The sequence below is a fragment of the Mirounga angustirostris genome, unplaced genomic scaffold (genome assembly GCF_029215605.1).
Source record: "Mirounga angustirostris isolate CCGP_5_RB_7025 unplaced genomic scaffold, mMirAng1.0.hap1 SCAF_1, whole genome shotgun sequence".
Lineage (NCBI taxonomy): Eukaryota > Metazoa > Chordata > Mammalia > Carnivora > Phocidae > Mirounga > Mirounga angustirostris.
Window position 1 is genome coordinate 43,687,762 of NW_026991709.1, and position 22,844 is coordinate 43,710,605.

The window sequence follows — 22,844 nt, forward strand, 5'->3', positions numbered from 1 at the left end:
TTTTATAAAGTACAAATTTTAGTCTAAAGCAGTTTCAGTGGTCACATAGACAAGGCACTGGAATGATGTTTCCTGGCTTAAGCAAGAACAACAGTTCACTTTAGATCAGTCTATATGAAGATTAATAATAGCAGAAGAGATATGATAATCAGTGTAGCAACTTTTTTTTTTTTTGCCAACAGCATTTGCCTTTTCCCCCAGACTTTTCTAGAGTTTTAATTTTATTTTTTCTTTACTACATTTGTAATAATAATGTCCACATAAGTTACTTGTTACTTACAGTAACAAGACACCTAAACTTCCAGAAATGGTTTCATGCATAATATTATACTAAATAGCATGGATGACCACAGGGGAAGGGAGGGAAAACTGAATGGGAAGAAATCAGAGAGGGAGACAAACCATGAAAGACTCTGGACTGCAGGAAACAAACTGAGGTTTACAAAAGAGAGGGGAGTGGGGAATGGGGTAACCGGGTGATGGGTATTAAGGAGGGCACGTGTTATGATGAGTACTAGGTGTTATATGCAACTAATGAGTCGATGAACACTACATCCAAAACTAATGATGTACTATATGCTGGCTAACTGAACATAACTAAATAAACACAAATAAATAAATAAATATCATCATCTATTTAATTCTTCTACTTGTAGTCAATATTTAAGTTGTTTACTTATCATTAAAACTATAATGAACTTCACAAATTCCCTCACATGTTTAGGATCATTGCCTCCAGTTTGATTTCCAGATGTGAAATTATTCTACTAAAGAGATGCGAAATTTTTAAAAGTGCATATTGGTAGATTGCTTTCCAAAAGGGAAGTGAAGATGCACTGAACCTGAAACCAACCTCACATTGAGTCATATCAGAAATGTCTTCCTTAGGAAATTTTTCTACATATCCAGACTAGTCTTAATACTCCAGATCATGTAGTGATTATTTTGAACTTTGTACAATTAGCATCTGCCCCAAAATTCTCCCATCTAAAAAATACTGGTTCATTAGTGACACTTAAAAGGAAAAAAAAAAAAAGGAAAATTTGACATTTATGGTATAGTGCTTGTTCCCTAACCTTTAGTCCTCACAAGAGACTGAAGAGTTGTTATAGTTGTAACCATTGTACAGAACATGAAATTCATGGTCAATGAGACTACATAGATTTTCCAAGAAAGCGACTTGTTGGTAAATGTCAAATCAGGGATTTGTACCCAGCCTCTTGTAAAGATCTCCTTTATTTTCTCTTCATTATAATATACCAACTACCCTTTCTTTAAGGTCCAGCTTCTTGATAAATCTTACAAATGGATCTCTCACCTTCTTCAATCTCTTTTTTCTTTGATAAATAAAAATAACAATTTTCATGTACTATTATATATAGACGTAAGAGTGATTCTGAAACTTGTGTGCTCAAAAGCCATATTTAATAGTTCTGTGACAATTAGTGAGCAATCTGAACCTCATTGGGCCAGAGCTTATCTAAAAATTGTGGTGGCAATAATATATCTGCCTCACAGGGTTATTATAAGAATTAAACTGCTAATATATACAAAGTATTTGGAATAGTATCACATATATAAGTGTTTGTTATCATAATTATCATGTTGTTTTTTTAATTACTTCCACCTTTTGGGTTGCAATATTTTAGACCTACTTCATCAGCTTCAGACACCTTGTCTTTGCTATCTATAGAACAAATGAAATCATGACCCTCCTTTTTCATAGAGAATCCAATACTGAGTTGAAAAATTCAGTAATAATTTAATCTTTTGAAAGGCAAAAAACAAACAAACAAAACAAAACAAAACAAGCAAAAGAACCCTTATTCCTAGATATACCTTCTGTTTTTAAAAATGTCAATTTCTCCCCTTTTAGAGTAAGAATTGGTAAAATGAATAACTGGCCTCAGCAAAATTAGGCCCTGGCTTTTAAAACATCAGAAATGTCAAGAAAAGTTTAGAGTGGAACACGTGAGACTTTGCTATTTTGGAAGGCATCTCAAATATAGATTTGAAGCTATGGAAAAAGATAGTGAGTATAAAATATTCAGTAGTCAAATATATGTGGCAAGTTTAAGGTCAGAGTTATCTATTAAAGTAGACACAGGAATAAACAAGTTATGTTTAAAAAACAGTTCTAGAGAAGTCTGTCTAATATCAAGTCAGTATTGCACATCTGCAATATCTGCATCAGTCAGGTGAAGCAGGGCTTTTGGAATAGAAAATGTAGTTGTTGAAACTGAGCTATTGGTAAGTTAGCCAACTAGATGTTATACAAAAGCCAGACAAACAAACAACAACAAAAATCCCCCTTGTAAATTAAAACCTACATTTTACTTGCATAGATGGGTTAACAAGTTACCCAAAATTACAACCAAACATGAAGAGGAAACTGAAAGACAAAGGCCATAGTGTCTCAGAAGCCAAGGCTGCCATGAAGAAGATAGAACCCTAAAATTTAACCAGAAACAGAGGGAAAAAGAAAATCCACAATGTGATAAATAGGAACTGAGTGCCCACGTAATGCTAGCACACTCAAAGTGCAAACATCTCAGTGAAAGGGAAAAGTATTTAATAAAAGAACAAGCCAAAAACCTGCTTTCAAAAATGACTTACAAAGAAGCAATTCTCATTTGAATGAGATAGCAGGTGGACAAAATAGTACATCCTAAACATTTGATTAAAAAGTGTTCTCTTGGGGTGCCTGGGTGGCTCAGTCATTAAGCATCTGCCTTCGGCTCAGGTCATGATCCCAGGGTCCTGGGATAGAGCCCCACATCAGGCTCCCAGCTCTGCGGGAAGCCTGCTTCTCCCTCTCCCACTCCCCCTGCTTGTGTTCCCTCTCTTGCTGTCTCTCTCTCTGTCAAATAAATAAATAAAATCTTAAAAAAAAAGTGTTCTCTTATATTACTTAGCCATAAAAAAAGGATGAGATCGTGCCATTTGCAACAACATGGATGGACCTAGAGGGTATAATGCTTACTTAAATAGGTTAAGAAGAGAAAGACAAATACCATATGATTTCACTTATATGTGGAATCTAAAAATAAATAAATAAATAAATAAGACAAATTAATAAATACCTAAAGAAAAAGCAGATAGAGACCCATAAATACAGAGAACAAATTGATGGTTGCCAGAGAGGAGGCATGGGCAAAATGGGCAAAGGGGAGTGGGAGATACAAGCTCCAAGTCATGGAATGAATAAGTCACGAGGATAAAAGGGACAGCTTAGGAAATATGGTCAATGATATTGTAATAGCACTGTATGGTGACAGACGGTAGCTACACTTGTGGTGAGCATAGCCTAATGTATTTACTTGTCAAATCACTATGTTGTACACCTGAGCTGTAATGTAATATTGTGAGTGGACTCTACTTCAATTAAAAAAGTATTCTTGTTCCAGGAGTTTTATATTTGAAATCTGAAGCTAACTAATAAAACTAAAATACTTCCATATTGGAAATAATCACAAGAGCTTTTGGGAGGAATGGACTCTAATGTAAACTCACAGAATTCCCACCAATATCCATACAACATAAGTCCATATTAAATATAATGGGCTTGGTGAGCACTGTGAATTGTGTAAGACTGTTGAATCACAGACCTGTACCTCTGAAACAATTAATACATTATATGTTAAAAAAAGAAGAAGAAGAAGAAGATAGTAGGAAGGGAAAAATGAAGGGGGGGGGGAAATCGGAGGGAGAGACAAACCATGAGAGACTATGGACTCTGAGAAACAAACTGAGGGTTCCAGAGGGGACGGGGTGGGGGATGGGTTAGCCTGGCGATGGGTATTAAAGAGGGCACATATTGAATGGAGCACTGGGTGTTGTACACAAACAATGAATCATGGGACCCTACATCAAAAACTAATGATGTAATGTATGGTGATTCACATAACATAATAAAATATATATATATAATAAAACAAAACCCCCAATAAAACAAAAAACCAAAAACATTTGACTCCTGGAAAGTAAGCTTTGTTTATAATGAAAATCACTATAGAGGCTTTATGTCCATTAAATGTTACTAAATGATTGGAATATATATGGATTAATGTTAGAAAAAAATAAATTATTTGGTGTGTAAAAAACAAAAGAAAAGAAAAAATAAATACAATGGGCAATTAGTATATGAACAGATGTTTAAATAATGAAGGAGAGGAGGAGAAACATAGGGAAAGGATGGAAGAAAACTTAAATTGAAAGTGCATTTTTGATTTTAGAGAATACTTATTATTCATGCCTGTGTAGTTTTAATGAGGGACTCCATTCCAGAATTAAAATTTCAGTACAGTTACCACACAAAAGTTAATATGCAATGTGAGTTTCTTACTGTTATGCTATCAGGTACACCTGCAACTTCAAAGTCTAGCTCAATAGATCCCACGTTGCTGAAACAAACGTCTTTTTTTTTTTTTTTTGTAACAAATATTATGAAACAATTTCTTCACTAATTAAAATATAATAAATCTATAATTCACATTTAAAAATATATATCTGTAGGGCGCCTGGGTGGCTCAGTCGTTAAGCGTCTGCCTTTGGCTCAGGTCATGATTCCAGGTCCTGGGATCGAGCCCCACATTGGGCTCCCTGCTCCGCGGGAAGCCTGCTTCTCCCTCTCCCACTCCCCCTGCTTGTGTTCCCTCTCTCGCTGTGTCTCTATCTCTGTCAAATAAATAAATAAAATCTTTAAAAAAAATATATATATATATATATATATCTGTAAATGCACATATATATGCATATAATGCCTTGCATTATATAATGAAAAAATTAAAAGAAAATTAATTTTAGTAAAATTATATGTAGTTCAACATGTAACTACTGGATCACATTATTAGTGATGTTATGATGGTTCATAATGACGGTTCATAATGTACTTTCACCTTGAAAGTACAAATCCAAGTGTAGCTGATACAGGTACATTTTTTTTTTAAGATTTTATTTATTGATTTGACAGAGAGAGTGAGTGAGAGAGAGAACATGAACGGGGGGCAGGGGCAGAAGGAGAGGGAGAAGCAGACTCCTGACCGAGCAGGGAGCCCAATGCGGGGCTCTATCCCAGGACCCTGGGATCATGACCTGAGCTGAAGGCAGATGCTTAACTGACTGAGCCACCCCGGTGCCCCAGTACAGGTATATTTTATTGGCAACTCAAATCAAAAGTACATCTGCCACTGGTGATATGATTTCTTGAAGTTATAAACAACTCTTGGTTAATCCAAACACAAGAAAGACACTTTCCTCAGTATTAATCATTGTGTTTCTCAAATTACTTTCACATAATAACAAAATCTGATTTTTCATTCAAAATCAGTTATTTATTTTAAAATATTTTGTTTACTAAATATTATTAAAACAAAAATCTCCTTGACTCTCCTTGACAGCAATAGGCATGTTTCAAATAACTGTTCATTTCTTAAAACTTTCAGCTACAGAAGAATATGTTTGCTACTTAAATAACAGCTTTATACTTTAGAATGCACCAAAGCTAAAACACAGTTTTATTCAGCCAACCAAATAGTTTCCTGGAAGTTGGAAATACAACTGCAGAGAAATCACACTTGGCTCATGTTAGTTTGAAGTTTATAGTCTAGTGGAAGATAGAGAAATAGAAATTAAGATACTTGAAATAAAAAGTCTTATTCTTCATCTAATCAAAGCATAGCACTAAAATCATATTGGTGCATAAAACAGATATGAGTGGGTATTGTAGCATTGGATAATTTTTTTTATATTTGTGTATTTTTTAATTTTATTATGTTATGTTAATCACCATACATTACATCATTAGTTTTTGATGTAGTGTTCCATAATTCATTGTTTACATATAACACCCAGTGCTCCATTTAGTACTTGCCCTCTTTAATACCCATCACCAGGCTAAGCCATCTCCCCATCCCCCTCCCCTCTAGAACCCTCAGTTTGTTTCTCAGAGTCCATAGTCTCTCATGGTTTGTCTCCCCCTCCAATTTCCCCCCCTTCATTTTTCCCTTCCTACTATCTTCTTTTTTTTTTTAACATATAATGTATTATTTGTTTCAGAGGTACAGCATTGGATAATTTTTGTAGAGGTCAGAATAAAATACATTTTTGGTGGTAGAGAATAAAACATTCTGAGTTTTTTTTTGTGTGAACATACGTGTACAAATACACTAATTAGTAAGTAAATAAATAGTTGAAGTGTGGCTTTTAAAAATATCTGCACAAGTGAAATCAACCTTTTTAGAAATGTCATAAGTAATTAGATTGATGTTTTTGATACATATAAATGACCAATCCCTATTTGTCAATTCAATTTATTCATTTATGAAAAGCTCTTAATACTATGTTCAATAATTGTGCAAGACAATATACCCATGAAAAAAACACCATGTGCAATCACATCAAAATTTCACAAATGAGGATATGCAAATTATTTTTTAAAGATAGACAAGGTGGATATGGAAAGTGGAGAGAAAAGAAATACAGGAAGAATGAGGTTCTGATCATAATGGATTCTGTATGTCATTTTGGGAGTTGGAAATTTATCCTGAAAATGCAGAGGGATTAAGAAATTTTAATGAGAATAGCATGATCAAATTTTTATTTTAGAAATATAGCTATCAGAGATATTTGCAAATGACATTACAGATAAAGGGCTGATATCCAAGATCTATAAAGAACTTCTCAAACTCAACACTCAAAAAACAACACAGTCAAGAAATGGGCAGAAGACATGAACAGACACTTCTCCAAAGAAGACATACAAATGGCTAATAGACACATGAAAAAATGCTCAACATCACTAACCTTCATGGAAATACAAATCAAAACCACAATGAGATACCACCTTACACCAGTTAGAATGGCAAAAATTAATAAAACAGGAAACAACAAATGTTGGTGAGGATGCCGAGAAAGGGGAAACTTCTTACACTGTTGGTGAGAATGCAAGTTGGTACAGCAACTCTGGAAAACAGCATGGAGGTTCCTCAAGACATTAAAAATAGAGCTACCCTATGATCCACCAATTACACTACTAGGTATTTACCCCAAAGATACAGATATAGTGAAAGGAAGGGTACATGCACCCCAGTGTTCATAACGGCAATGTCGACAATAACCAACTCTAGAAGGAGCCAAGATGCCCTTCAACAGATGAATGGATAAAGAAGATGTGGTACACATATACAGTGGAATATTATTCAGCCATCAAAAAGGATGAATACCTACCATTTGCATTGACATGGATAGAACTGGAGAGGATTATGCTAAGTGAAGTAAGTCAAGTGGAGAAAGACAATTATATGGTTTCACTCATATGTGGAATATAAGCAATAGCACAGAGGACCATAGGGGAAGGGAGGGAAATCTGAATGGGGAGAAATCAGAGAGGGAGATGAACCATGAGAGACTATGGACCACAGGAAACAAACTGAGGGTTCCAGAGGGGAGGGGTGTAGGGGAAGGTAGTAACAGGGTGATGGATATTAAGGAGGGCACGTGTTGTGATGAGCACTGGGTGTTATACATAACTAATGAATCATTGAACACTACATCAAAAACTAATGATGTATTATACAGAGGCTAACTGAACATGAAAAAAAAAAAGAAAAAAAAAGAAATATGGCTATCAGCCATATGGAGGATAGGGAGGATGGGGGATAATGTACATAGAAAAAATCATTTTTCCCATGTTGAAACTTTAGGAAATGGAGACAAAATATTCAGAACCAGTGAGAGGAAAAGAGGAAGAAATTTGTAATATAGCCAATACAGGAGAATCTAAACTCTATTTCCTGTTATTTACAGAAATTACAGCTACTATTTTAACCATAGTGTAACTATGGCTGTTCACTGGTTTTAACTGCCATGTATATAATTAGATTCCATATATCAAGTCTAAGATGCTATAAGTTATATTGAATCATGATTTTGTGTTGCTATTTAAGAAAAATAAATAAATTGGGGCACCTGGGTGGCTCAGTTGTTAAGCGTCTGCCTTTGGCTCAGGTCATGATACTAGGGTCCTGGGATTGAGCACCACATCAGGTTCCCTGCTCCACAGGAAGCCTGCTTCTCCCTCTCCCACTCCCCCTGCTTGTATTCCTCTCTTGCTGTGTCGCTCTCTGTCAAATAAATAAAATCTTTAAAAAAAAGAAAAGAAAAAGAAATGAATTTCCAGCTCAACTATTACATAATGCTAAATTGCCATTGATTGTAGAATGGATTCCAATTTCACAGATAATAAAATGAGAAAAAATGTGTATCTTAGAATTGATAAAATACATTTTTTTCATAATATGAGTTCAGGTCTTCTCAAAAAACATTTTACTTTTATAAAGCTCATTTGAAAGAATACATATCTGGAATGAATAAAAGATGTTACAGGTTTAGGGAGATCTATGGAATTTTCAGACACTGAAATGTGCAGGTGAGTGTTGCCAAGAATAAGAGAGCTAGTACAGGATTCCTTCCTCTGCTGATTCCACATGGTCAGGGTAATAATGGCTAATTATTACCACCTTTGTTTGTAAAAGATACTAGCATCCTTAATTTCATGTTTCTCAATTAAAAATCTTTGTTCCCTTATATTTCCACTTCCCCTAATTTTGACCATTTTCACCTTTGAGGTCATTTTTTTATTTTTATTTTATTTATTTGAGAGAGAGAGTAAGCTAGAGAGAGAGAGCACAAGTTGGAGGAGGAGCAGAGGGAGAAGAAGAAGCAGACCCCTTGCTGAGTAGGGAGCCTAATGCACAGTATAATCTGGGACCCTAGGATCATGACCTAAGCAGAAGGCAGAATTTTAACCGACTGAGCCACCCAGGTGCCCCAAGGTCATTGTTTTTTTGGGCACCAGTGTATTACACATGACTTGATACATGTAAATGACCAATCCCTATATCAATTTACACATTCATATATGAAAAGCTCTTTATTTTACATTCTGACTAGTTATCTCCCAAAAATTGTTTATTGAACTAATACATAAATTAATGAATTCTGACTCCTAGAGTTTCCCCACTAACCAATAAACAGTGAAGCTCATTTGAATTAAGTAAACATTCAAATTCAGAAGCTTTACAGTTTCTGAGTATACTATGTAAATTTAAGAGTTTTAGCCATTACAAATGCTTTGTGGAATAAAGCAAAGTAAAAAGAGGTGAAAAGTGTAGAATCTAAATAGAAACCTCCAATTTTAATAGCTGCTCTTACCTTACATAGTCTCTTTCAAATATCATATAGTAGCAATCAAAAAATATAAGGATTTTCCATAGGATAAATATACTTTGGGAGGAAATAATGAGATAATTGACAAGTGACTTTTGGGGAAACCAAAGATAGTTGCCATAAAGTTCTTAAACTTTTTATTATAGTGATCTGGGAAAAAATAGCATTTAGTACATGAGCAATAAAAATTCCAGGAATTAATATCTAGACAATTTCCAAGCATATAACTCTTCTAGTTTTGTTTTTTTCTTTTTTTAAATATTTTATTTATTTATTTGAGAGAGAGAGAGAGAGAAAGAGCATGAGAGGGGATAGGGTCAGAGGGAGAAGCAGGCTCCCCGCCGAGCCGGGAGCCCAATGTGGGACTCGATCCCAGGACTCCGGGATCATGACCCGAGCCGAAGGCAGTCGCTTAACCAACTGAGCCACCCAGGCACGCATAACTCTTCTAGTTTCAATGCACACATATTTACAAAATTAAATCTTCAAATCAGCTATTTGGTGTTTGCAAATCATTCTAGTATTTGCAAAGATGCCTTTTAAGTTTCCTTCTCTGGTTAGCCAACGTGCTGTTTTCTTGACCACAGTTTCCTGCCAATTGGACCAGTATTTACAGTTATCTGTTTAAATTCATGTGTTAATTAGAAGAATTTTGAAAGCGATCATTGATCACTGATTTCTTTTTCATGTCTGCAAATAGACCTAACAGTTTTCATATTAATTCTTTTTCATGATATCTCATTTCAAACTGGACCCCGCAGTATATTTTACTTTTCCTTTGAGCAGCAAAATAGACCACTGATAAAAGAGGATTTGTCCAATTACTATGAGCAAAGTAGCTTTAACTTCCTTCAGCTATCCACTAGCAAGATATAAAATGACACTTCCCAGACACATCAGTAGCACAATAGGGCCTTTATTGATTTTCATATCATGTTCTTCAGTCTGAAATGTCTCTCTTGAGGACTCCACTTCCCAGCAGGAAAAAATTGCCTTTTCTACGTTTGAATTCTCAGGTCTATTAATGCATCCCTAGCTGGAGACACTGTCATTTTAGTTCTATTTCTTTGTAGTTGATGTGTCTACACCTTGCTATTGTAGTGCCCTGATGGATCTTAGGGTTGTAGGTCAAAGTATGAAAACAAAAAATGAAATTGCTTAGCCTGCGAATCAATGGAAAAGACTCTTAACACTTTTTCTAAGCATAAAATGTGCAACCAATGAAGTGTGATAAGTGCATTCAACCTTGTACTAAAACTATAAATAGAATATTTCTAACTCTCAGCATTTATATACTCAAAATGAAGATAAATGGTTACTTTTGTTGTTCAATATACAATAGCTAGATCAAGAAAACTAATGAAAGTGCATTTGTTATGTTGACTAAAATGTTGAATTATAATCTTTTCAAGAGTTACCTCAGAATGGCATTGGATGTCATTCTATTATCATCTACCCTAAATAATCTAATTTAATTTAATTTAAAATTCTCTGGAATAAAAGCACTTCAAGGAGAACTGTCCTCATTTTTTAATTTGACCTCCCTAAAGTCATCTATCTGACAGCTAAAATTGCTTTTAGTGATTGCTGTATAATAAAAAAATTTCAGTTTGATATTAATTGAGATAAAATATAGAGAAAAAAATAACACTATAATATTTCCATGTAGGAACAAAATGCCTTTATCTATAGTCTTCATATTTATTTCTAATAACTAAATCTTTTACAGATTTGACATTTTTATTATCTAATAATTTCATTATTGGATAGTTAATGGATTTATTATGTAACCACTCTATCCCTAGAAATAACCTACAAGTTATTACCAAAAGGACACCAGTTTCAGAAAAATCTAATTTTTCAGCCAATTCAAGTTCCATATTAACCTTTTTTTTTCTGAGGATTGTTATAAAATGCAAAGTCAACAAATATTTATTTCTGTTCTTCCCATTTCTAGTCTTCTTTACTAAATCTGAACTAATTGCCTTACTCAAAATATCACATAAGTGATAAATTCCTTCAGTATGTGGAATAAACCTCCTTTGGCATGATTTTTAAAAAAGATTTTTCTATGGCCCTTTAACAATGATAACCGTATAATGCATATGGCTGTTTAATTACCTGAATCTTCATTGACCCCCATAACAAACTTTCTTAAAGGAATAGTAATAAATACTTTTGAAATCTTACAGGATCACCTCAGTGGTTGAAATAACCATTTAATATCATGTAGGCCACCCAAAGCCCATGAAATGTTATTAGAGAACTTTATAAATTAATGTCCCCAAACACTGGCTATTTTGAAAAGGATAATCTTTCACTAATTGTTATTTAATCCTCATGTTTTTTTTTTTTTTAAGATTTTATTTATTTATTTGACAGAGAGAGAGAGAGACAAGTGAGAGAGGGAACACAAGCAGGGGGAGTGGGAGAAGGAGAAGCAAGCTTTCCACTGAGCAGGGAGACTAATGCGGGGCTCGATCCCAAAACCCTGGGATCATGACCTGAGTGGAAGGCAGACAGACGCTTAACGACTGAGCGACCCAGGCAGGCCTCACATCTGTTTTTTTGTTTTTTGTTTTTTTAAGATTTTATTTATTTGATAGAGAGAAACAGCGAGAGAGGGAACACAAGCAGGGGGAGTGAGAGAGGGAGAAGCAGGCTTCCCGCTGAGCAGGGAGCCCGATGTGGGGCTTGATCCCAGGACCCTGAGATCATGACCCTAGCCGAAGGCAGATGCTTAATGACTGAGCCACCCAGGCACCCCGCTCACATCTATTTTTATAATAATGTTTAGTTTAAGGGAATGGAATTGCTGGGTTTTTTTTAAGGTATATACTTAATTGTAGAATACTTCATGAATTTGTGTGTCATCTTTGTGCAGGGGTCATGCTAATCTATATATTGTTCCAATTTTAGTGTATGTACTAAGTGAGCACTTGGTGTTTTTGACTAAAATAGGTTATGTAAAAATGTATCTAGCATACAAGTGGTTGCTCACAGTATATCTAAACTGGAAAACAGATGCAGGATCTAGTTACAATGTAGCTGTAAAGTGCTGCCTTGTCTTTGCCCCTGCTCAAAATAAGCTGTTACCTTTCTAGCCCTGTCCGCCATGATGCTTAGCAGCCAGGGATGCATGGTCTCAGACATGTTTACCAAGTAAAACACTGACTTGAGGGACGCCTGGGTGGCTCAGTCATTAAGCGTCTGCCTTCGGCTCAGGTCATGATCCCAGGGTCCTGGGATAGAGCCCCACATCGGGCTCCCTGCTCAGCGGGGAGTCTACTTCTCCCTCTCCCACTCCCCCTGCTTGTATTCCCTCTCTCGTTGTGTCTCTCTCTGTCAAATAAATAAATAAAATCTTTTAAAAAAATAAATAAATAATAAAAAAATAAACTGGAAAACATCACTTAGACATCTAGAGATAAATTCATACCACTATTCTAACTGTGAAACTTTTAGGGAGAGGGTATATTTGAGAACAGTAAGAGATGTAATCAGAGGGAAGAATATTTGTTTCATTAACAGAGCACAGGGCTGAGATATCATGTCTACTCAAAATATGGATGATTGTAAAATGACTTGACTGGCCACTAAAAATAGTCTTAGCCATTCCAAAAGAGATGTGTTATATTTAAAGACCAGAGAAAAGCCAAAGAGCTTTAACACAAATTGACAAAAAAACCAAATGGGTACCAAATTTCTCTGGACTATTAAGTATGTGATTGAGAAATCATCATGGATCAAGATGTGATGCTGACAAAAATAACTGCAGAAGAAAAGCATATAGAATTAGAATACTTATTACTCAAATTATTACTGGCCAAGGGGCTTAAGAAATTAACTTAGAATTCTGTGATATTTTTCAATGCCAGTACTATTGAAATATCCAGTTGCCTTTGTTGGAGGACATTCAAAGTAAGGAAAGCACCATGCTTGAAAATTTGAGTCTTATAAAAAGTTGATGGGTATTGATGATCATATAAAATAGAAAATATACAATATTTTTTTAATAAAGTGATCTCAATCTGATTTTCTCTCATTAAGTAACATCCATATCGTAAGACCACCAGCTAACCATAATCACTACAGTTTATTGGCTACAGACTTTGTTTTAATTAAACTGTGCACCAATAATATGTCCTCCAATGTTTCTAACATTAAAACAAATGTGTTTTTATTAAAATAATGTAATCATAAACATTTACTCATTTCCCCTTTAGCATCTACTTTTGGTCGTATTATAAAATTTGAAGTTATATACATACACATACACAAAAGTGTTAGATAAAATATTTCAAACATTTAATGTATTCTTAAAGATAGAATCAAAGGTTCTAGGAAAGGTATATAAATATTACTATTAATGTTTAAGTCAAAACCTGAGAGAGAAAAATCTGTCTCTCTAAATATTCTCTAACAGTAAACTTTTCAAAGTTGTGAGGATAATATTTTAAGCAAGGAAACTCAAGGCCTGTAAAGAGTAGAGGAACTACAGAAAATGAATACAATGGCAGGAAAACAGTGGTATCAAAATGTTGATTGTTCCAAATGACCCCAAACAGTGACTTCAAACCCTGAGCTGTTGGGCAAAATCCCCAGCAATGAATGCTGTTCATTTCTGCGCTTTGTCATGCAGAGTAGAACTTAACAGAATGCTACACAATATGTTTCTTTTTAAAAAATGAACTTAGACCACAAAGAATAAACATTGCTGATGACATATTTAAGAGAAAGTAAGGAATTCTGAAAATAGTAAGGGTACCTATCCAGAAAAGAGCTTTGTTTTAACATATAGAGTGTCAAATTTGGGGGAGATTCAAGTAGAATCTTAACGTAAACATGGCTAGGTCATTCTCTTTACAGAAATCAGAACATCATAAGAATATTATTTTTTATGGCACTTTATTAGAACAATTTTAGTCCATGAGGTTAATTACAAATTTAGAATTTTTTAAAGGATGCATTTTTGTTTAATGGAATGTGATAACAATTATAAAATAGATGTCTCTATTTTGCCTTTGTCAGTTATGGGTAATTATTTTTACCAGCTCTGTTGAAGTATACTTGACAAATAATAATTGCATATATTTAAGGTGTACAACTTGATGTTTTGATATACCTATACATTGTGAAATGATCACCATAAGCTAGCTAATTAACATATCCATCACCACACATGATTATGATTTTCTTCTCTTTTCTTTTTCTGTGGTAATTAAGGTCTACCTTCTTAGTAAAATTAAAGAATATGATACAGTACTGTTAACAATTGTCACATTGCTGTACATTAGATCTCCAGAATTTATTCACCCTGTGTAATTGAAACTGTACCTCCTTACCAGCATCTGTACACCCTCACCCCCAACCCTCCATCCCACACCCCAGGCCCCCATCCACTCCTCCCATCCCACACCTCCCCCCTCCACTAGCCCTTGGCAATCATATTCTCTATGTCTCTGAATTAGACTATTTTTAATTCTACAAATAATTGAGATTATGCAGTATTTATCTTTATTTGGCTTATTTCACTTACAATGTTCTCTAGGTTCATCCGTGTAGTTGCACTTGTAACAGGATTTCCATTTCTTTTTTTTTTTTTAAGATTTTATTTATTTATTTGAGAGAGAGAGAATGAGAGAGAGCACATAAGAGGGGGGAGGGTCAGAGGGAGAAGCAGACTCCCTGCTGAGCAGGGAGCCCGATGCGGAACTCGATCCAGGGACTCCAGGATCATGACCTGAGCCAGAGGCAGTCGCTTAACCAACTGAGCCACCCAGGCGCCCAGGATTTCCATTTCTTTGAAGGTTGCATAATTTCCACTATATATATGATATATATCATATATATATATATATATATATCACATTTTCTTCATCCATTTTTCTGGTAGTGATATTTAGGTTATTTCCATATCTTGGCTATTGTGAATAAAACTGCAATTAAAATGATAGTATGGATATCTCTTTAAGACCTTGATTTCATTTGCTTTAGATATATACCCAGAAGTGGAATTTCTGGATCATTTGGTAGTCCTATCTTTTAATTTTTTTGAAGAACTTCCATACTGTTTTTCATAATGGCTGTACATTGTCACCAGTGTACAAGAGTTCCAATATCTCCAAATCCTTGGCAACACTTGTTATTTTTTGTCTTTTTGATAGTAACCATTCTAACAGTTGGGAGGTAAGACCTCATTGTGGTTTTGGTCTTCTTCATTTATGAACAGATAACTAAGATTAAGTTACATATATCACAAAAGGATAAAAATTTTAGTGGCAAATGATATTTTTAAGTTGCTTTAATAATGTCATTAATATCTCTTGACTGCATATAATAAAACATACTGCCAGAAAGAGACAAAATATCTTAAAGGGAAGACCTAAGGCCACAACCGAATACCACAATCAGAAAACAAAGAAAATCAATCCAAATTTATAAATATTTTTCTTACTAAAAAGAAAGACTATAAAGTTTGTAAGCCTTCTTAAATATTAACTTGGTTTTCATTTGTATTTCCCTGATGATGAGTGATGTTGAACATCTTTTCATGTGTCTGTTAGCCATCTAAATGTCTTCTTTGGAAAAGTCTATTTGTGTCTTCTGCCCATTTCTTAACTGGGTTATTTGATTTTTGGTTTTGAGTTTGATAAGTTCTTTATAGATTTTGGATACTAATCCTTTATCAGATATGTCATTTGCAAGTATCTTCTCCCATTCCATAGGCTGCCTTTTAGTTTTATTGTTTCCTTTACTGTGCAGAAGATTTTATCTTGATGAAGTCGAATAGTTCATTTTTGCTTTTGTTTCCCTTGCCTCTGGAGATGTTTCTACTAAGAAGTGCTATAGCTGAGGTCAAAGAGGTTGTTGCTTTTGTTCTCCTCCAGGATTTTGATGGTTTCCTGTCTCACATTTAGGTCTCTCATCCATTTTGAATTTATTTTTATGTATGGTGTAAGAAAGTCAACCAGTTTCATTCTTCTGCATGTTGCTGTCCAGTTTTCCCAACACTGTTTGTTGAAGAGACTGTCTTTTTTCCACTGAATATTCTTTCCTGCTTTGTCAAAGATTAGCTGCCCAAATAACTGTGGGTCCATTTCTGGATTTTCTATTCTGTTCCATTGATCTATGTGACTGTTTTTATGTCAGAACCATACTGTCTTTATGACTACAGCTTTGTGATATAACTCGAAATCCAGAATTGTGATGCCTCCACGATTTTTGTTTTTCTTTTTCAGGATTGCTTTGGCTATTTGGGGTCTTTTTGGGTTCCATAAAAATTTTAGGATTGTCGGGTTGCCTGGGTGGCTCAAATGGTTGAGTCTGCCTTCGGCTTGGGTCATGATCCCAGGGTCCTGGGATCAAGCCCCTTATTGGGCTCCCTGCTCAGTGGGGCGTCTACTTCTCCCTCTGCCATATATCTTTGCTCATTCTCTCTTTCGTTCTGTCTCAAATAAATAAATAAAATCTTAAAAGAATTTAGGATTGTCTGTGAAAAATGCTGGTGGTATTTTGATAGAGATTACATTAAATGTGTAGATTACTTTGGGTAATATAGACATTTTAACAATGTTTGTTCTTCCAATCCATGAGCATGGAATGTTTTTCCATTTCTTTGTGTCCTCTTCAATTTCTTTCATAAGTTTTCTATAGTTTTCACTATAGAATTTTATACCTCTTAGGTTAGGTTTATTCCTAGGGGTCTTATTGTTTTTAGTCCAATTGTAAATGGAGTCGATTCCTTGATTTCTCTTTCTGCTGCTTCATTATTGGGGTATAGAAATGCAACAGATTTCTGTACATTGATTTTATATCCTGCAAATTTGTTGAATTTATGTATTACTTCTGGCAATATTTTGGTGTAGTCTTTGGGTTTTCTACATAGAGTATCATGTCATCTACAAATAAAAAGTTTGACTTCTTCCTTACTGATTTTGATGCCTTTCATTCCTTTTGTTGTCTGATTACTGAGGCTAAGACTTCCAGTATTATGTTAAGTAGTAATGGTGAGCATGGACATCCTTGTTTTGTTCCTAACCATAGGGGAAAGGCTCTCAGTTTTTACCCATTGAGGATGATATTAGCTGTGGGCCTTTCATATTTTGCCTTTATGATGTTGAGGTATGTTTAATCTATCCCTACTTTGTTGAGGGTTCTTTTTTTTTTTTTTAAGATTTTATTTATTTATTTGGCAGAGAGATACACAGTGAGAGAGGGAACACAAGCAGGGGGAGTGGGAGAGGGAGAAGCAGGCTTCCCGCTGAGCAGGGAGCCAGATGCTAGGCTCAATCCCAGGACCCTGGGATCAAGACCAGAGCTGAAGGCAGACGCTTAACAACTTAGCCACCCAGGTGCCCCTTTGTTGAGGGTTCTTATCAAGAAAGGATGCTGTATTTTGTAAAATGCTTTTTCTGCATCTATTGACAAGATCATATGGTTCTTATCCTTTCTTTTATTAATGGGATGTGTCATGTTGATTGATTTGCAAATGTTGAGCCACCACTGCAACCCAGGAATAAATCCCATTTGATCATGATGAATAATTCTTTTAATGTATTGTTGAATTCAACTTGCTAGTATCTTTTTGAGAATTTTTGCATCCATATTCATCAATGATATTGGCCTGTAATTCTCCTTTTTAGTGGGATCTTTGTCTGGTTTTAGAATCAAGATAAAGTTAGCCAGGTAGAATGAATTTGGAAGTTTTCCTTCTATTTCTATTTTGGAACAGTTTGAGAAAAATTGGTATTAACTCTTTAAATGTCTGGTAGAATTTGGGAAGCCAACTGGCCTTCGATTTTTGTTGGGAGATTTTTCATTACTGATTTAATTTCTTTGCTGGTTATCAGTCTGTTCAAATTTTCTGTTTCTTCCTGTTTCAGTTTTGGTGGTTTGTATGTTTCTAGGAATTTATCCATTTCTTCCAGTTTGCCCAGTTTGTTAGCATATATTTTTTCATAATATTCTCCTATAATTATTTGTATTTCTGTGGTGTTGGTTGTGATCGCTCCTCTTTCATTTGTGATTTTATTTATTTGGGTCCTTTCTCTTTTCTTGTTCATAAGTCTGGCTAGAAGTTTATCAATTTTATGAACTCTTTCAAAGAACCAGATCTTAGTTTTGTTGATCTGTTCTATTGGGTTTTGCTTGTTTGTTTGTTTCTATATCATTTATTTCTTCTCTAATCTTTCTTATTTCCCTTCTTCTGCTGGTTTTAGGCTTTATTTGCTATTCCTTTTCTAGTTCCTTTAGGTATAAGGTTAGGTTGTATATTTGAGACTTTTCTTGCTTCTTGAGGTAGGCCTGTACTGCAATATACTTCCTTCTTAGGACTGCCTTTCCTGCATCCCAAAGGTTTTGGACTGTCATGTGTTCATTTTTATTTGCTTCCATGTACTTTTTAATTTCTTCATTAACACCTGGTTAACTCATTCACTATTTAGTAGGATGTTCTTTAACTTCCATGTATTAGTGGTCTTACCAAATTTTTTCTTGTGGTTGATATCTAGTTTCATTGTGCTATGTTCTGAAAATATGCATGGTATGATCTCTATCTTTTTGTACTTGTTGAGGGCTGATTTGTGACCCAGTATGGGATCTATTCTGGTGAATGTTCCATGTGCACTCAAGAAGAATGTGTATTCTGCTGACTATATCTGTTAAGTCCATCTGGTCCAATGTGCCATTTGAAGCCATTGTTTCCTTGTTGATTTTCTGCTTAGATGATCTATTGCTGTAAGTGGAGTGTTAAGGTTCCCTACTATTATTGTATTATTATCAATGAATTTATTTATGTTTGTTATTAATTGATTTATATATTTTGGTCCTCCCAAGTTGGGGGCATAAATATTTATAATTATTAAATCTTCTTCACGGATAGACTCCTTAATTATGATATAGGGTTCTTCTTCATCTCTTGTTGCAGTCTTTAGTTCAAAATCCAGTTTGTCCAAAAGAAGTATGGCTACTATGGCTTTCTTTTGGCATCTGTTAGCATGATAGATTATTCTCCATCCATTCACTTTCAATCTGCCGATGTACGTCTTTAGGTCTAAAATGAGTCTCCTGTATGCCGCATATCAATGGATCTTGTTTTTCCCTTTTCTATTCTGATACCCTATGTCTTTTGATTGGAGCACTGAATCCATTTACAGAGTGATTATTTAAACATGCGAACTTAGTGCTATTGTGTTACCTGTAAGGTTGGTGTTTCTGGTGATGTTCTTTGTTCCTTTCTAGTCTTTGTTGCTTTTGGTCTTTTTTTCACACTCAAAGAGTGATGTTAATGTTTCTCTTAATTTTCACAGCAGTTAGATCACAATAATCTCTTAATGTTTCTTGCAGGGATGACTCAGTGGTCACTAACTTTTTAGTTTTTGTTTGTCTAGGAAACTCTATCTCTTCTTCCATTCTGAATGACAGCTTTGCTGGATTAAGTATTCTTGGCTGCATATTTTTCACATTCAGCACGTTGAATATATCTTGCCATTCTCTTCTGGTCTGCCAAGTTTCTGTGGACAGATCTGCTGCAAATCTTATCTGTTTCCCTTGTAGGTTAAGGACTTTCCCTTACTGCTTTCATTCTTTCCTTGTCTGTGTACTTTGTGAATTTGATTATGATATGTCTTGGTAACGGCCAGCTTTTGTTGAATTTAAAGGGAGTTCTCTGTGATTCTTGGATTTTGATGCCTGTATCCTTCCCCAGATTAGGGAAGTTTTCAGCTATAATTTGCTCAAAAAAAAAAAAAAAAAAAACAAAACCCTTCTGCCCCTTTTTATATCTCTTCATCTTCTGGGACTCCTATGATATGGATGTTATTATATTTTAATAAGTCACTGGGTTCCTTAAGTCTACCTTTGTGATCCATTGGCTTTGTTTCCCTCTTCTTTTCAGCTTCATTATTTTCCATAATTTTATCTTCTATATCACTGATTTGTTCCTCTGCTTCATCCGTCTTCATTGTTATGGCATCCATTTAAGTTTGCATCTTGGAGGTAGCATTTCTAATTTTGGCCTGACTAGATTTTAGCTCTTTTATCTCTGCAGTAAGGGATTCTCTAGTGTCTTCTATGCTTTTCTCAAGTCCAGCTAGTAGCCCTATAATTGTTTGAAAATCTAGTTTAGACACTTACTTATATCTGTATTGATTAAATCCCTGGCCATCAATTCTTCTTCTTCTTTCTTTTGGGGTGAATTCTTCCATCTTGTCATTTTGGAGGTTAAAAAAAGAGAAATGAGCAAAATAAAATAAAATTTAAATTTAAAAATTAAAAAAAAAAAAAAAGGAAGCCAGATCCTAGGTGTGTTCTGATCTTCTTGTTAGGAGAAGCTTGATAGAAAAAGAAAACAAATAAAATTAAAAATTAAAAAAAAGAATAAAAAATAAAATATTAAAAGATTGCTTTCTGTATCCAAAAACAAAAACAAAAATTAAAAATATCAAACAAGCAAACAAACCCAAAGGAAGCCAGGTCCTGTTTTCCCTAGAGCTCAAGTTTTGCAGCACTCTATGATCAGTAGACTTGGTGCCTGCAAGGGGTTTGTGTTTGTCTTCTGGGGGGAGGGGCCTGTTGCTTCAATTTTCAAGGTGAACTTGCCCTAGTGGAGATGCATCTGCAGGGTGTATGGGGCAGGGCTTGGTGTGGTGGCTCCGTTCTCCACTTGGTGCTGTTTAGCTCACTGAGTTCAATCAGTGCTGGTGGGCAAGGGATGAAAATGGCCTCTCTCAGCTCTCTTGCCTCTGGAGCAGGAAGTTAGTGACTGCCACTCTTCAGGCAGCCCTCACAGACGTGCAAACTATCACCCCTCCTGTGTCCCCAGCTTCCATCAGATCCTGGCCTTCACCCTGTCCTTGACCAAGCTGTCTGCCTGCCAGGCAGTGCAGCCCTCCTGTGCTTTATCCCAGGCACAGCTGTGTTTCAAAACCCCACACTTCAGAGAGCCCTATGGTGAGACACACCCTGATCCCCTGGGGAGGGGTCTCACTGTGCTGTGGCCAGTGCCAGTTTCTCCCAGAAAACAATTGTGCAACCACACAGCAGTTAGGAGTTTATGGTAAATCATAACATACACCCGGTGCCAGGGTTTGCTGCCCTCAGCCTGCATCTTTGTTCCAATACTGGTGAATGGGGTATCTCAATGTGTCTGCAGGGTCTTTTGCCCACATAGGTGCCATATCACCTATACCAAATGCACTCAAAACAAGGGAACTGCTTCTCCCCTTGCAACCCAGGGAATCCTCAGACTGTGCTGCCTGCTTCCCGGGCTCTGCTCTGCTTTCCTGCCAGAGCACTGCCAGGCCTGACCCTGCTATGGCGCTGACCTCCAAAACTTTAGACTCTGTGCTCCACTGTTTAGAAAAACTTGGCTGTTTTGAAACCCTCTTCTTTTTCCTAGTCAATGGTTTTGGGGCACAGTTTCCTTATGGAGTCCCCTATGCGTGTTTTCACTCTTTTTCTCTCTCATTTTCTCTTGCTACTCCCTCCACTATTAGAGCTACCTCCCCTAGGCAGTACCCACAGCTCTTTTCTTCCACAAATCAACTCTTCACAGTTCCTACCTTCCGTGGGTCATTTTTTCTGCTTGTAGACATGCAGCTTTGTTCTTTAAGACTTCTGAATGATTTCTTGGGTGTTCAGAATGATTTGATATTTATTCAGTAATGTTCAAGGGAAGAATCAAGCTTAGGGTCACCCTCTCCTATATTCAATTTCAATATTTACATTCATTGTATATATAGTGATCATCTAGAAAATTAAAGGTGGAATTAAACTACTATACTAAACCACTTTATTTTATAAAAACATAAAACCTTACCTTCTGACCATCATGGGAGGTGGAAAAAGAAAGAAAAATGGAAAAACAACATGAATCCCCATGGGAAAAAAAAAAAAAAACAACCCAAGAATAAATTTGATTTTTCTTCCTCTTTCTTTTTTCCACCAAATTTCCACTCCTCTGGCCTATTTTGAATAGATTTTTTTCTGTAATATCAGTAGACAGGAAGTTACAAAATGAGAGAACAAAAAATAAAACCCTACACTTACAATGTCAAAGATTTTAAGTAATATATTCTCTTTTAGGCTACAGAAGAATCTAAATTAAAAGGAGTTAACTCACATATGACAAGATAAGAAAGTTGTATGATTTTCAAAGGAAGGAATACACTGTTCTCCAATCAAGCAATTCTAATGCATATATTCTTAAATTGCAAATTAACAGATTAAAAATTACCTTGGAAATTCCCACTTTTAGAAGTTTTGAACTTTATTTTCTTATTCAACATTGCCTACAAATATCCATAATTTGCTTCTGGCCAATGCTACATGCACTTGCAATGGTTTTCAGTCCAAAATGCATATAAAAATCATGTATATTAATATACTTAAAGCTCTATTAGCAAAACAGTAATAAACCTTAGAATGGATAAAATGGAAAAAGCAAATTGTTATAAGTGGTTTTCTTTGGGTGATTATAATTTAATATGGATTATTTTTAAATGTTTTATACTGAGCATTTTGTATTCACTTTAGATATATCATTCTTAAATTGTGTGAAGGCTCTCTTTTAACATGATTGACAATATAATTGTAAGGTATACGTATCTACTGCT

The 22,844-nt window shown here is 35.3% G+C and overlaps 1 non-coding gene and 1 pseudogene across 1 annotated transcript; one reads left to right on the forward strand and one right to left on the reverse strand.

The window, feature by feature from the left end:
* Nucleotides 1-12,067: 12,067 nt before the first annotated feature.
* On the reverse strand, nucleotides 12,068-12,167 carry LOC123834989 (U6 spliceosomal RNA; annotated as a pseudogene).
* Nucleotides 12,168-12,252: 85 nt separating this feature from the next.
* On the forward strand, nucleotides 12,253-12,381 carry LOC123835033 (small nucleolar RNA SNORA63). The gene has a single exon (XR_006788593.1). It is a non-coding gene; the product is annotated as a small nucleolar RNA SNORA63 (small nucleolar RNA).
* Nucleotides 12,382-22,844: the final 10,463 nt, after the last annotated feature.